At 41.2% G+C, this 15531-nt stretch overlaps 1 long non-coding RNA gene across 4 annotated transcripts in view; it reads left to right on the top strand.

The window, feature by feature from the left end:
- Nucleotides 1–15531, top strand: part of LOC133145060 (uncharacterized) — a 226256-nt gene that overhangs the window by 12407 nt on the left and 198318 nt on the right. For all 4 annotated transcript variants that reach the window (XR_009710817.1, XR_009710818.1, XR_009710815.1 and 1 more), the window contains exon 3: nt 4459–4620. This is a non-coding gene — a long non-coding RNA (uncharacterized LOC133145060). The remainder of the gene's footprint in view (nt 1–4458; nt 4621–15531) is intronic.

Here is a 15531-nt window from a genome sequence, read left to right on the forward strand (position 1 = left end):
TTGGGGCGAACATCTGTGCTGTCAAGAGCTGAAACATCTTTGCTCTTGGGGCCACCCTAACTTTTGGAGAGACATCACTTTGACATCGGTTGAATAAATCTTTTCCCAATCAGCCGTGTGTCACCGAAGTGCTTCCTTACCCGGACCAGCCATCGTCCACTGAGTGTTTTTTTGGAGACCAGCGAAACAACAAAGACCATTCACCACAATCGCAAACGCAATCGGACACATTTGACAGGAAGGAATACCGCATTATCCTTTAGTACTAAAATTAAACAGTAGATGGCAGCATTGTACGGATTTTAAATAACTAGCACGGGCAGACCCCTTCCTCGCCTAAAATCTCGTGTTCATTCACAGAAACATGAGCAAAATGGCTGCTCACATGTATCAGTGATGCTTGATGCTTTATGAAACAGTTAATAATATTTTCCACCTTGTCAAGAGGTGTATGCCAAATGCTCCAGTCACATCTACATCCCATTAAGGTGCCTGCCTGCCTGCCTGCCAAAAGCGTGACGATAACATTTTCTCATCAAATCCGTTCCATTAGGTTCATTTCAGCCGGCCAATGGCTTGAAGATGAAGCTGTCTTCATCTGACGCTTGATTTATAGTCCCTCCGGAAATTAATGTGTGTCTGCGGCCGTGCACTTAGACTGAAGAGCCCAGAAAATGTAATTTCACAAGCCATTTCCTCCAATTTTTGCCAATAATGAATGGCCAGATGGCTATTGTGTAGCCTTCATAATACAAATGTGTTTGTAGTTTTGCATTGTTTACATTCTTTATTGTCTTGTTTTCTACACTGGAGAGATTTTAAAGCCGCTTGAAGATTTGTTCCTCGTCCTTGGAGGGAAGGATGAAGGGAGGGATAAAGACATTCCTCCCAAAAGGAGCTTTGCATTATCCCCGGGAGGCGTTCAACAGTTCCCTCATTAGGGATTCAAAGCGACCCCCTCGGACCGAGGAGGGTGCGCCCTGTCACAAAGAAGCAAAACACCCGCTTCTCTTCTCTCCCCCTTCTTCTTTTTAAGATGATATTGTAATCAACTTGTCTTTATGTCCTTTGTGGCAATCTTATCCGCCCTTTTTCCTCCATTTTGAATTAATGAACTTCTCCAATTTTAGTGGCTTCTTTTTATTCATTAAATATAACCTTGATTGCACGATTGTTGCGTTATATTGCCTGACGAGGTCGCCATAGGTCCGATTTGAGAGGTGTCAAAATTAATTGATTAGTCGACGATTAATCATTATCAAATTAATCGATGACCAGTTTTTTTCTCTAAATAAGCCAAAATAATTGGGGGAAAGGGTTTTGTAATAGATTTTAATGCAAAATAAAATGTTAATCTATTATTCGATAAATCAAGGAATAATCGAAAAGATAATCGACTCCAAAAATATTCCATAGTGACAGCTCGATCACATTTTCTCCCTGGATTGTTTGTGTTTATACTTAAGAGCATAAACGCTTTTGTTCAATCTTAGCTAGCTCGATTTATAAATGCCATGGAAATTTACAAAAAAAATGATGTTAATCAACAACCAGGAAATTATTATTTAAAAAGTCAGAGGAGCCACTTTACTGAGAAAAAAAATCTAATTAGGATTATTTTTCAGTATTCCTATGAGCTCTTCCCCGGTTGTCAATGGCAACTTTACAGCGACCGACATTTACAAGTCTTTTGTTCCACCTTGTTGACCTTTCCTGGTACCTGTCATACTCGGCACCGGCGTACGCCCCCTCTTTGTTCAATCAGCGACACGCTCCACTGTCTGCTAGCTACCGCCAGACAGCCTCCAGGTTCTAGCGCATGATTGCTCCGAGGATGATTCAATTTAGCTGAAAGGTGTCTGCTTGGGGGCGGGGCTATTTCTGTTTTTATTGTCAACTTGAAACTGTATACTGCCAGCCTTTTGTGCATCCTTTTCAACATCCTGTTCACAGTCCTCTTCGGTTCCCCCCGAGGGGGCTTGTGGGAGATTGTAGCCATGGGTTACCGGAGACCCTACTCGCCCTCCGATTGGTCGAGCCCGACGTCGACTCGGGCATTTAGTCATATGGACACTTGCTGATGTTGTTGTTGCGCTCTCTCGCTACTCCTCCGCGTCCAGACAGACGACGAGGCAGAGCGTGGGAAGTTGACTATCAAGTGTGGCGCCGGGAGGACAGCAATATGACCTTCAGATGACTTTTGAGTTGAGCAACGGAATTGAAATAATAGCATTTATTAGAAGTTGGTAATAGCTACCGACTCTCCAATTGATTAATCGAGGAATTGGCTAAAAAAAATAAAAACGTTATCAAATGCAATAATAATTTTTCCATTTGTGGTCATCTTAATGTTCTATTGTGGTATCTATGACTTTGAGTGTGTACGGCTTTTAATTGGCTGGTGAGTGACACGATTTTTTTTTGCTCCAACTGTGTAAAGAGTTAACCAAAATAATATTATCAGGGGCCTCAGACACAAAACATTCACGCTGATTGAATGTAACTCGTGCTCTACAAAGTCTATTTTTAGTGTGTCTTTTAATAAACATCCACGGTGGAGTGGAGATGAGACGCCATCTTTAACTCTGTGGTGTCAAAATCTCTCAGATCCTCCACAAAAAAAAACAAAAAAACATATTGGTGAGTAATCTTAAATTACATCATACTCCCCAAAGACAGAATATGATCCAGTGCGTCACCGAAGGATGTTGGAGGAGGAGAAAGAATGGATGAAAGAAAACCAAGAAAAATGAGGAGGCCTGTGATTTTCACATTTAGAAACAAAACTGCAACAAATGTCATCCCAATCTTTTCTTCTTCTCACCGACATTTAGATGACATTTGCGTCTTTCCCAATCAGGTCAAAGTCGTTGAAATGGGAACAGCAGTGGCTTTATTTGACTCCCTCCATCTGTCCACCATGTTTGCGACTCACTTCTGCTCTTTTATTTCTTGTCCTCCTTATTGCCATCCAGGCGGCGCCGCCATCTTTCGCACACTTCTTCATCACTTCACCCACGCACGCTGCTGTCTGCTCGTCTGTTGAGTGTACAAACACACACTTAGCAGCACCGGCTCTTTTTTGTAACAGTGAAATGTCACATTAGTGACAAGTTGGTACTTAGAGGTGATAATCCAGTGGTGTTACTAATTGCTCTATTGGAGTGCCGTGTCAAATGTGTGGCTAGCAACATTTAGCTGTTTACAACTAAAAACATTTTAGACTGTGTGTGTAGCTCAGTGTATAATTTTATCGTGACAAAAACATTCAAGCAAAAATTAAAAAGTATGTTGCAATTAAACAGTGACCAGTACAATTTACATTAAAAAATATAATACTAATTAGCTCTGTCGTTGTAGCAAGCTAGCTAGCTAGTTTAATTAGCGAACGTATCTACAGTACGTAGCTAACTGTCCATCTACCCATCTATCGAATCCACCAATTTATCTAATCAATCTAATCCACGTATTTGAGCTATCTAGCTATCTAATATTGTTTGAATGTATTCCAAGATCTTTAATGACCAAATTATCATTCGTCTCATGCACATGGACAGCAGGACCTCCTTGGCCACCACATGGACACCCTCCTTACACACTAAGTGCAGAAATTATTGTGTTTGTGCATGAGGACCAGCCCGCTGTCAATCAGAAAATGAAAATCCACAGTTCAATTTGGATTAGCATAATCCTGATATCAATTCGGATGGTGTATCGTGGTAACCAGGGTCCGACAGTTTCGCGAATATTTAAAATTGAATGAAGGTTGAAGCTATCAGGTTGTTAAAAAATAATAATGTGTTTATAAGATGGAATTTCTCTGCTATTTTTGAATCCAAGTCACTCCAGCTGGAATCGGAGGAATCCGACACTCACTAGTAGCCTTTAAATACAGCAGCCAATTTCCCCCCCGGGGTTAATTGAGGTGACAGTTGGCGCCGTGGCGCCGACGTCTGCCTTTGACCCACTAACACATTTCCTGTTCCATCTGTCTGCCACGGAGTCGACACGCTCGGACCTGAGCGTGTCGACTTGGGTATTTACCTTACGACTTCTTTGAATAATTCAACCTTGGGCTTTGCTGCCCCAGCTGCTCATTTCTTTTGTACAGCAAGCAAAAAGATCCATAAATCATACATCAATCTCTTCTTTAATCCATCATTCCCCGCTGACCCCCCCATCCGCTTCCGTTGTCATTCTCATTTTTCTTGCTTTTTTTTCCCCCCCTCCATTCACCATGTCACCTTGGCCTCCTTGTCTCTCTTTCATGAATAAATAACTTGCTTCTTCTCACATCTTTGAAAGTGCATAATCAAGTAGTGTGCATAAAAAAAAAAAAAGTCATAGCGTTATTTCCAGCTCAGGTGCTAAAAGACGGTTACCAAGCTTGATTAATTATTCATAAGTCTTGCCTGATTCCACTTTTCCTTTGTATTGACTTTCTCTCCCGTAACGCAGGAATAATATTCTGAATTGAATCATCACGAGCGAGAAAGACAGGAATGGAGAACAAGAGAGACAACGGCAGATAACGAGAGCGAGAGGGAGGAGTGTTCACCATATCTGCCTCCAACTATCCTTCTAATCTTAAAACACCCCTCAGAAATCTGCTGGATCAAAGTAGGTTTGAAATACATCCAGGCCTCAGTACAAAGTATGTGTCTGTGTGGACGTGCTAGATTTTTGTTGCGTGACAAGGCAAAAATATGTTTTTTGTAATGTATTTTCACTGGGTCCCCTATATAGTACATCCTACATACTGTAGTATATGTAATCCAGTGGCTGCAATACATTTGATATATCAATGGGGACATGTAAGAATAATAGGACTTGAGTAAAAGTAAAAAATGGTCTCGCAAATAAGCGTAAGAAAATTCCCAGTTTTTTTTAAAATGGCAGTAGAAACAATGAAAACAGCAGAGGCCCTAAGATTGACCCCTGTGGGACTCCATATGTTAGAAGGCAGAATGAAACTCAGAGCAATCATGGATGGACCCAAATATTTCTAAAACCTCACAAAATGACTTTTTTTTGCTTTTGCTTGAGTATTCAGCGAAAAAAAAAAATGATTTCCATCCATCACTGCATCGTCCGTGTTTCTCCTTGTGCTCAGGTGGTATCGTTTGCTCACACGTGCTTGTGCACAAATCCCGCTGATGTGTTTCCCGTACAATTAGCCCGTGACCCCATTCTCTCCCCAGTTGGCTGCCCACCCCTGGCTGGCTTCTTTGTTGGCTTCTAATGGCTTTGCCACATCATCACATCCTTTTATCTCCCCTCGTCTGTTAGCATTAAAGCAACGGAAACTCCATTGGACCAAGGACGTTTGTCTAATACTTACGCCTAGGTGTGTGCAAGTTTAGATTTGTTAACCACTAAGCCACAGGTGTCAAACTCAAAGCCCGGTACGGCCCGCCACATCATTTTATGTGGCCCGCAAAGACAAATTGTACATCAAATTCGTGTGTCATTACTAGAATTGCAAATTGTCTTCACTTTTAATATCTTTTTTTTTTTATTTGACCAGTTTTTACTCGTCTGATTTGAAAACGAGCTACCGTAATTTTCCATGTATAATACGCCCCCATGTATAATACGCACCCTAAAAATGGCATGTCGATGCTGGAAAAAAGCCTGTACCCATGTATAATACGCACCCAAATTTTGACTCCTACTTAAGTCCGTAAACGTAGAATTATTTCAGAAAAAAGATCATCTTTGGGAACAACCGGATGTTATTCTGCCGGTCAGTATCACTGCGCATGCGCTAGCAAACTCGATAGCGAAGAAATATGTGGGACTCTCAACGGGATCACCAATATTTGAGTGATCTTCCAGTTATTTATTATCTTTCTGTGTGTTCACAATTGTCATGGTGATCTTTCTGGTGATTTCTTAACTAGGCTGGATCTATTTTTTTTGTTGGCGTTGATTTCTCCGACTGCCCAAAAAGGCACCACCGCGATCAGTTAGGTTAAAATGAAAAGAGAGGAAAGTGACGTGCGGATGCACGATTGACAACAAACAAGAAGAAAAGTGATTTCAAGTTTTATTTCGAGGGAGATTTTCTTAAAAAAATAAAATAAAAAATCATACCCATGTATAATGCGCACCCCTGATTTTAGAGGACAATAAATTTGTTAAATTTTGCGCATTATACATGGAAAAAGACGGTATTTGTCAGTTTGTAGCTTTGACTGGATAAAATATGAGCTGCTCATACGTTTTTTTGGGTTGACAGTCATAATGGCCCTCCGAAAGAAGCTATGACCACAATGCGGCCCGCGAAAAAATTTAGTTTGACACCCCTGCACTAAGCGAGTTGTGTTGTTTAGGTGGCGTGTTAAAAGCAATTTGGAGAGGAGATTTGCTGCATAAAAAAATAAATGGATTTTCCCTGCTTAGACCCCTCAACTATTGTTTTGAACCCCCTCATTTGGCTTAGCGTGAGGTCTTAAAAGCCTCTCGATCGCATTGTTGACCAACCCACAGATGCGGATGAAGGAAAACACACGTCCTAATCCGCTACACAATCAACGAACAATCACTCCACGCAAAAGAAAACCCTTGTTTGAATCCGACGGGCGGAATGGCTATAAAAACATTATTTCCACGCCTGCTGCTGTGGAGAAGCCCCAAATCTGCCTTTTGTAATTGAGAGTGAGTTTTTCGGTAATGAGAGCTGCTCGTTGTCATGTGTGCGAGCGGCTAAATATTAGCGACAGCTCTCCAGCTGAATTTACTTGCTTTGCTAGCCAATCAGAGCCGTTATGGATTTTCATCTGGCGGTAATTCAATTCTTATCAAATCTGTGGGACGGACTCTTGTGGGAAAATAATAATTAAATAGCACAGGATCGGGCCCACCAGCTTGCTACGCCTGATGATGTTAATGTTGCGCCCCACCTTGGTCCTATCTTTTAAATTGAAGAGTAGCTACTGGATATATATTTTTTTGTCTCATCCAAAAATACATTTACTCTATCTTCACGGAAAGCAATATGGTGACCACTATCATATTCCATTGTTCCTAATTTTCTGCCTCTCTGTAAATATATATGATCACCCCTCCCTTCCCATATTTTCTTCCCACCTCTTTTCTCACCACCTCCTCTCCATCCTTCTTCTGTCATTTCCATACTCCTCCATATTACATCCAGGTCCACCCACGTTTGCTTTTCAAGTGTAGTTAACCCGGCTTAAACTGCCTGACAAGCACCACTCCGACTCCACCTAGCAACAGCCCCCCCCCTTTCCCCCACCCATCTCACGCTGCAGCTGGGAACACTGGGAGCGGATTTACATGCTCCCACTGCCGCTCTCTCATAGATCTCTGAGCATATCTACTGACGGCTTCCACTGCGTGAAATCTTCCAAGAAATGATATTCAAAAGATTTTTTTTTTTTTTGCGGTTACTATGGCGATAGCCGCGTGGAGCACATCGTTGTGTAATCGTACCTGAGACAAATATTGGATCATTTGAAGAGCTCGGAAAAGTGACTTGTAATTTGAACATATGTTTATTATTTTGCAATGAGGCTCTTGCATTTATCCTTTTACACAGGATACAACGTAAAACACACACAAAGGCTGCCATGACCACAGAAGAGAAAGAAAACTCGGGTAGTGGCCAAGCTTGAGTGGAAAGTTACAGCTTCCCTTCCTGTTTTTCTTCGTCTTTGTCCAAGTGTGCGTTTGTGTTGTGCGAACAAGAGTGGCTTTGACTCACAAATTGCACACTTGCCTCCCTTTGTCACTAGACTGTACACTCGGTGTGTGTGCGTATCGACAAAATCTACATATTCGTGCGAGTGGGCCTGCCTGGGCAAGACGTGCGTGTGCATGCGGTGACAGGGAACTGACCGGTCCGTTTGGATCACTCCCACACGGCCCAACACAAACACGGATACACACAGACGTAGACACACAAACGGGTATTGTTCCAGTTTGACCCTTTTGACGTATAGTGCCATTTAAATTCTCGGCAATTTCGAGGAGCAACACTTGACAGTACCTTTATTATCATCTTCATTATGTTTATTTTAACTAACTATTGTTTAAAACACTTCTTTTACACACAAACATCATTCAAAACTTGTAGAAACAAATATATTGAAAAGTGTATTCTATAATATTCCGTCTATGGCATTATCCTTTATGTGTTAGCATTAAGCTAACTATTGGACAAAGCTATAATTTTTAATTTTTGCCGTGTTTTACATAATATACTTATACGCCTATATATACTTTATACTATACTTGGAAGATTAACAGTTTTTGTTTTGTAGTTAGAATTAAAAAAATATTTTATTAACAATTTTTGTTTTGTAATTAGAATTGAAATTTTATTTTATTTTAAATGTATTATTTAGTATTAAATTAATTATAATTTAAATATTTAACGTCAACCAAATTGCACATAATAGGACATAATAGCATAGTATATTACAGGCTGGTTAAGAGTATCGGATGTCATAGTATCGGATCAGTTTGACACAATACAGATAAGCGTGCTAGAGATCATAATTGATGAGGGCCTGCGTTTTGCAGCATGTGAAACCCGTAGTAAAGCGATGAAACACGATCTCTTCCTTCCTGGTGTAAACAGTAACATCCCCCATGCATCATCTTTTTTTTTTTTCTTTTTTAACACAGCTCAACACCAACCTGCTACACAATAACAAGATCCGTACAATGACAGCTCGTTCCGCTCGGTTTTGTTTTACGCTTCCTCCTATAGGCTACCCCGGGCAACAAGCTCCCGAGGGAGAACGTAGACTCGCACAACTCAACTCGTTCAAGGGAAGTTTGTGTTCTGTACAGCAATCATTTCTTCAGGTATTGCGAAAATGTTGAATTTGAATGTAGGTCGGATTAAGTCTCTCAAACTGCCCATGATAACAGTCAGCCATTTTTCCAGTGACTCACACATGAAAGACAAGTAAATAATTCCATTTTTATGTGCATACCTTGCAAGGCTTAGCAGCCAAATATCCTTGGACTCTAAGGCATAATACAAATGCAATTTCTAGATGGATATGACAAGACTGTTATTTGTTGATGTACTTTTATGCCAGTAAAAGACAGGAAAGCTATGACAAATACCGTTTTTTTCCATGTATAATGCGCAAAATTTAACTAATTTATTGTCCTAAAATCTGGGGTGCGCATTATACATGGGTACAATTTTTATTATTTTTTTTAAATCCGTATATGATACAAAGACCGCCTTTACAGATGCGCTTTCTTCTCTGCTGTTCACTTCAAACACGCTCCATACGAACACAGTGGTCTCGTATCAGACGCTTGCTCGATCACCTGCCCGTTTGCTGTCACAATGTGCCCTACACAAATACGAAACATTTCTTCGCTATCGAGTTTGCTAGCGCATGCGCAGTGATACTGACTGGCAGAATAACATCCAGTTGTTCCCAAAAATGATCTTTTTTCTGAAATAATTTTACGTTTACGGACTTAAGTAGGAGTCAAAATTTGGGTGGGTATTATACATGGGTACAGGCTTTTTTCCAGCATCGACATGCCATTTTTAGGGTGCGTATTATACATGGGGGCGCATTATACATGGAAAAAAACGGTATCCCAATATATGATAAATAATCTTTTTGTATGCGTTTAAAAAGTCAGAGGTTCTCTGGACTGCCATTTCAAATTTCATTCATATTTGATCAAGATTAAGCAGCAATTTAAAATAACATGGAAAATCCCATTTAACATGCTCGGCTGCTTCTATCTCTGTCAAATCTTATCAGATCAAATAGTCAGTTGTCGAGCTTCTATGAGATCTCATTAGTTTAGAATATTCTGCATCTGGGTAAAAAAAGAAAAAAAAAAAAAGCCATCTCGTTTTAGCTAATAGCTTCCCGCTCAATGTTATTTTAACGAGCTGCCCTCTTTGTGCTGAGAGCGTTTATTTCAACCCTTTTTTCCACTACGCGACGTTGACTTGGCAACAGGAGTACGCTTTGCCAAAACATTGTGTTTTAAAGTTGGAAGCTTGCAGGAGCAGCTGGCGTAGATGTGGGCCAGTGCAAAAGTGAGGCCCTGAGGGAGGTCAAAAATCGGTCACAGGGCAGCTGATGTGTTTTCGTATGATTCGATTTGTAAAATTATATTCCGGTAGGCCGACTAGCATAAGCACCCTACATAAAATGTTGATACGACATGACTTTTTTTTTTTTTGAGTCATCGTGGGAGGGTGGAGTGCCATCCAAATACATTAACATTTACACGAACAATGAAAACACCGGAATACTAGGTCAAGCCGTCTGTACCACATTAAAAATGGAGAACCGCCGTCTATCTGTGTGTTGCTATGAGGCAGCTTCCGTTTCATTGGCCGTGGTCCCCGATTCCCTGATCCATTTTGCTTGAATCACTGGCAGCTATAAACAGATTAGAATTCTGTGTGTGAATGTGTGTGTTGACTTGGACTAATCTGTTCAAACGGTGAGGTGGAAGGTAAACCAGAGAATGAAAGGGATGAGCGTAATCGTTCGATGAAGAATAAAGATGGCGGTCATACTGGTCTGGATCATTTTATAAACTGATAATCCTTATATGCATCTTACTTTAAAAGCAGTTTTCCAAATCATTTTGAAAATCGAGAAAAGCCCATTTACGTCGATTCCACTTTTTCCGATTACCAAGACCTGGTTGACTCGGAATCAGCCAAGTATGATTTTAAGCTAACCTTTTTTTTAGAGTGGCCATCTCAACCCTGAGGATATTTTGAGTAAAACTGTACAAATGTTAAATAAATATGTCGCCTCGTGATCGCCAAGGGGTTCCAGTCCGAGCAAACAGCATTAGCGAGAGGGACTCATGGCCTATTTGTGTTAGCTCTGATTAGCCTACCGTTAGCGTACAGGCTATGTCACTGGTTTTAACAGAGCGAGTAGGCAAATAAGCAAAAAAGTTGACTCATTGAGGTCAAAATCACAATGGCACGATGGAACAATTGCTCAGGGCTTCACTTTCGTGGGTTGTTTTTTAGAGGAAGCCAGAATTTTAAATCAGTAGGGTGGAAAATGTTAGCTGTGCTCCTTCAAGTGTTTCCTGTTATTCCCTCACAAACTGACAAGGTGACGTGGGCGGAGATGCGCTGGCATTTAGGGCGAAGACAATGCAACGATTCCTTCTGACATTCGTGTCAGGCCTGTGTGTGTCCTTTAGATCCGCAGATGCCGCCTTATTCCCGAGTCACGTCAAACTGTCTACAAACCAGAATTGGTAGAAAAATCTCTTCGGTATTACGAATGACTCTGTGGCAGACTGAGATAAATAAGAGTGTTTGAAAAGGGATTACAAAGCACTCATCTGAATTAAATTTGACATCCGGTGATGCGTGACACTCAATTATGAGTGCTCCTATAGGTAAGGCGCAAAGTCTCTCTCAACAACTTACCTCGATTGTAAAGTCGATTTTCTGAACGGCAGCACTGGAATGTGACCAATACCCAAATTCATAAAACTAAATTCACGATGCCGCTTAATCCCTCGTAAAAAGCAGCTGAATATAATTTTTTCGATTATACTTCAGAGCAGACCTCTATATATTTATTTGTCGTATATCATGAAGTCAGTCACCACAACCCAAAACTGAATCCAATTGAAAATCTACCGGAGGATCCGAAGGTCATCCGCGGGGTATTTACGTTTCAAAAGTCTTGATGGTCCAAGAGTGTCGTCACACTGCGCTGGAAGTCTGAAAGTCTCCTTGGTTCAACGAGGTCTCAGTCAAATGCCCGCTCAGCAGGTCCAAGCAAGATTTAACACTAAAAAAAACACTCACAAGTGAGTACGTACATCACTTCTCCGGCAATCCAAGACGATTTCTTACTATTGGCAGTTATTGAAATCTCCGTCAAGGTGGCTCATGGTGATAAAGGGATGTTGTAGAATCTGGTTGGGTCTGATCCTTTCATTGGGATCCAAGTGCAGCATCTTTACCAACAAGTCAACGAAGCTCCTCCTATCAAGGTTGTCAGCTCTCGCATCTTCTCCGGTCAGTCCATCGCATCCCTCACGAAGATAGAAATGTCAGGTATCACTCGTTCTTATTTGCGATTGGGAAGATTTTTTTGGTATCTTACCTCCAGAAGTTGGTATAGACTGTTAAGTGTGCAAGGTATGCACGAGGAACTGTACAGCTTGGCCTGAAAAAAAAAATATTACATTTTAGATTTCTTAGAAAACAAATACAAAAATCCATCCATACCTTAAACATCCAGAGTCTTGGTCTTCGTTTTTCAGATCTTGCATAATAATGTTGGAAAAATTGTTTTGTGTACACTCCAGAATTCAGCAGATGTTTTGGTGGCTTTCCTATAACTCGAAGTACGTGTCTCATCTAGTGAAATGATACATCTACATTTACAGATGTATCTCTTGACTAGGTCACCAATCAGGTCTTACTGGACTCACCATGTCAAACTCATCGCTGCTGGGGAACAATGCCTTGCCCATGAGCAGTTCTGCCGCAACACAGCCTAGAGACCAGATATCAATAGCCTCATTGAAGGGAGCACCCAGAAGAATCTCTGGAGATCTTTACAACATTGACATTTTTAGTACCGTTTCCTGCTCACAAGTTATCATCCATCGTGGTTGTCACTCACCTGAACCAGAGCGTCTGAAGTTCCGAGCCCTTGCATCTCTCTGAAATCAAAATGGCTGTACCAAAATCGATGATTTTAACTCTCAGTGGCTGATGGATGTGATCAACTAGCATAATGTTATCTGGTTTGAGGTCGGTATGGGCGATCCCTAAGCTTTTAAGGAGTTGCAGGGATAAAGCAACCTGAAACGATGAGGAATAACGGTCATTTCAAAACGTCAATTCGATAATCAGACATCCGACGACGGGATCGAACCTGCTGGAGAATAGGACGAATCTCCTTGAGCTCCAAAGCTTCTTTCTCTGTGACCTGGTATTGGTAAAGACTCATGTCTAGCTTCTCAAACTCATGACAATAATGGCCCTCGTAGACAAAGGAGCTGTACCATTTAACGATGTTATATTTTTCCAAATTGAAGTTTTTCAGCACCTCCAGGGTTTCGACCTCTTTCTGAGCATCGCAGTTGAATTCTTTCTCCATGATGATTTTTAGAGCCACCGATTCGTTGGTGGGCAGCTTCCTGCAGTGGACGACCTTTCCGAACGACCCGCATCCCAAAATACTCTCCACCATGAATTCTGCAGACGGGGAACATATTAAACTTCCTACTTCCAGATCTAATTCCTCACCGAAAACACTTTCAGAGGAACTTGATTCATCACTCCATGCTGCATAGTGGAATAATATTGACATGTCATCTATCGAGTTAGACTGTTCTTGAAACTTAATTTATTTTGCGCATGGTCTTTGTACATGTATCCATTCCATTTACAAATGAACAGATTTTCTGAATCAATTGTGGATTCAGGTCACTGAGTGTTTGAAGGTGAGTCTGCCATACGCAGCGACGGGGATTGGCGGTGGCGGGGGCCCGTACTCACGGTTCATGATAAAGCGGCGGTCCAGAAGCTTGTAAAACGGTGTAACTGACAAAGCTAAAGGCTGGACAGCCTCAACCGGCTTCTTTCCATCACAGCGACGCGGGACGCTCACAGCTCTAATATGTCGTACTATGACATCATCGACAACGTTCCTCAGGCCATCAGCAATCGGAGAGGTGCGATCATTGCATGATGTCGCCACGGGTAGTACATTTTTTAACTTATTAGCAAAATTAACCAAGTCTGGTTATTAACTCATTCACCGCCATTGATGGCTATAGGCGTCAATTATCCAGATAAATATTTTTGTTGAATGAAAACCTGTACCTATGGCTTTATGGGTACATTCTAATTTAAATAAAAAACAGTTCCCACTAAGATATTTTATGGTATGCTTCTGAATGAACTGAAGACACAAAGAGACATTTTTTTTTCCCCCGGTCAGCCTAATTGGTCTAGTCCTCGCCCACTAGTGCATCCACTGCACTTAGACATCGACTCCCACCTCCCCAGGAGAAGTGTCTGGCGCTGCTTGTGGCTCGAGTGCAATAATCATGCAGTCACACCTCACCAACAGAACAGGCCCCGCCCAGTCCGTCGAGACGTCACGCTGCGGTTTGCCTTTTTCGTGCAAGCTTGAGGATTTTAAAGTGCCATTGTTTGAGGTAACGCCTTGAATCCTGCTATTTAAGGCCATTTTTGTTTTCTACCCTTAGTAGTGCCTGGTGGCCTTACCAGGATCACTTCTGTCGGTTACTGAAACCATAGTTTAAATCCCGACCACATTGTTTGCTTGCGTTTTGGTACGCATGAGCAAATCCAGAATATGCCCAGCGGGGGTATGCTGAGGTCATCAATGCATTTCTAGACCTTGGTTTCTTTTCAGTGTAGGTTTGAATGATGTGAAAAGGGCTTTCAGTAAGTCCAGGAGAAGAAAAGGAACCCCCTGTTGTGTGCATAGGAGCATTGATGTGATTTTGTGCAACTGGATGCCTCCAAAACGTGGCTAGAGTGTATATTTTTATTTTTTCTGGAAATATAAATAAATATTTTTGTAGGAGAATTACCTGAACTCAAACTGTCAATTAGCGAGATACAAACGGTCTATCTAACCCCCCCCAAAAAAAACTGTTTTGGCCTCATAAAAATTTACATTTCAAAACTACCAGCTTACATCATAAATTGAAGGCAATTCCATTCCATAATATGACGATGTCACCTTCTATGACATCCAGTGTTGCATGATGATGACATCCATTGCTCATCAATCCCAATATGTAAATATATTCTCTTAAAACAAACAAACAAAAAATCCTCCAGCTATGAAAACCGATGTATATTTTCCCAACTCATCTGCATTTTAAATTGACCACCCTAGCAAGTAATCACTCCGTAAAATTAGCCCCTTGATGAAAATCGGATTTTCAAGCAGCGTGGCGGTTCCTTCTGACAAGTTGGAGGGCATTAATTGAGATTTCAATTAGTCTTCCTGTAATTAAAACTAGCAATGGTGATTATTGATGAGATGGGGAAGCGGAGGAAAGGGGAACATAGATTAAAACAGAAGGGAGTAAAAGTACAGATGTTGTCGATTAAAAGTCAAAAGAAGTGGGGAGAGATCTCCCGAGATGGAGGAAGGGGATGTGCACAGAAGGCCACAGAGGAGAAGGATACTCTCTAATGATCAGTCTGCCGGTTACCATGGCAATAACGAGCGCCCATCCAGTCATCAGCAGCGGGTGTCCAGCTGTAGTTTTCGTGATAATAAAGACCTTGCATGTTTTGCAACATGGTAAATTTCAAATGAGGATGAGTCAGTAAAATAACTTTTACCTTTACTTGTGTGACAGCAATTTGCATAATTTAATTGGGGTCTGTCACCTTTGGAGCGTATTAAATACTTCTTTCCTTTCTTTGTATTCGCCAACGTATCATTACCGGATTGCCGGCAAGCTGTTTAGATCGAAAGAGAAAAAGAATATTGAAGTAACAAAAACTCATTAGTTGCTTCC

Source organism: Syngnathus typhle, linkage group LG21, assembly GCF_033458585.1.
Source record: "Syngnathus typhle isolate RoL2023-S1 ecotype Sweden linkage group LG21, RoL_Styp_1.0, whole genome shotgun sequence".
NCBI classification, from domain to species: domain Eukaryota; kingdom Metazoa; phylum Chordata; class Actinopteri; order Syngnathiformes; family Syngnathidae; genus Syngnathus; species Syngnathus typhle.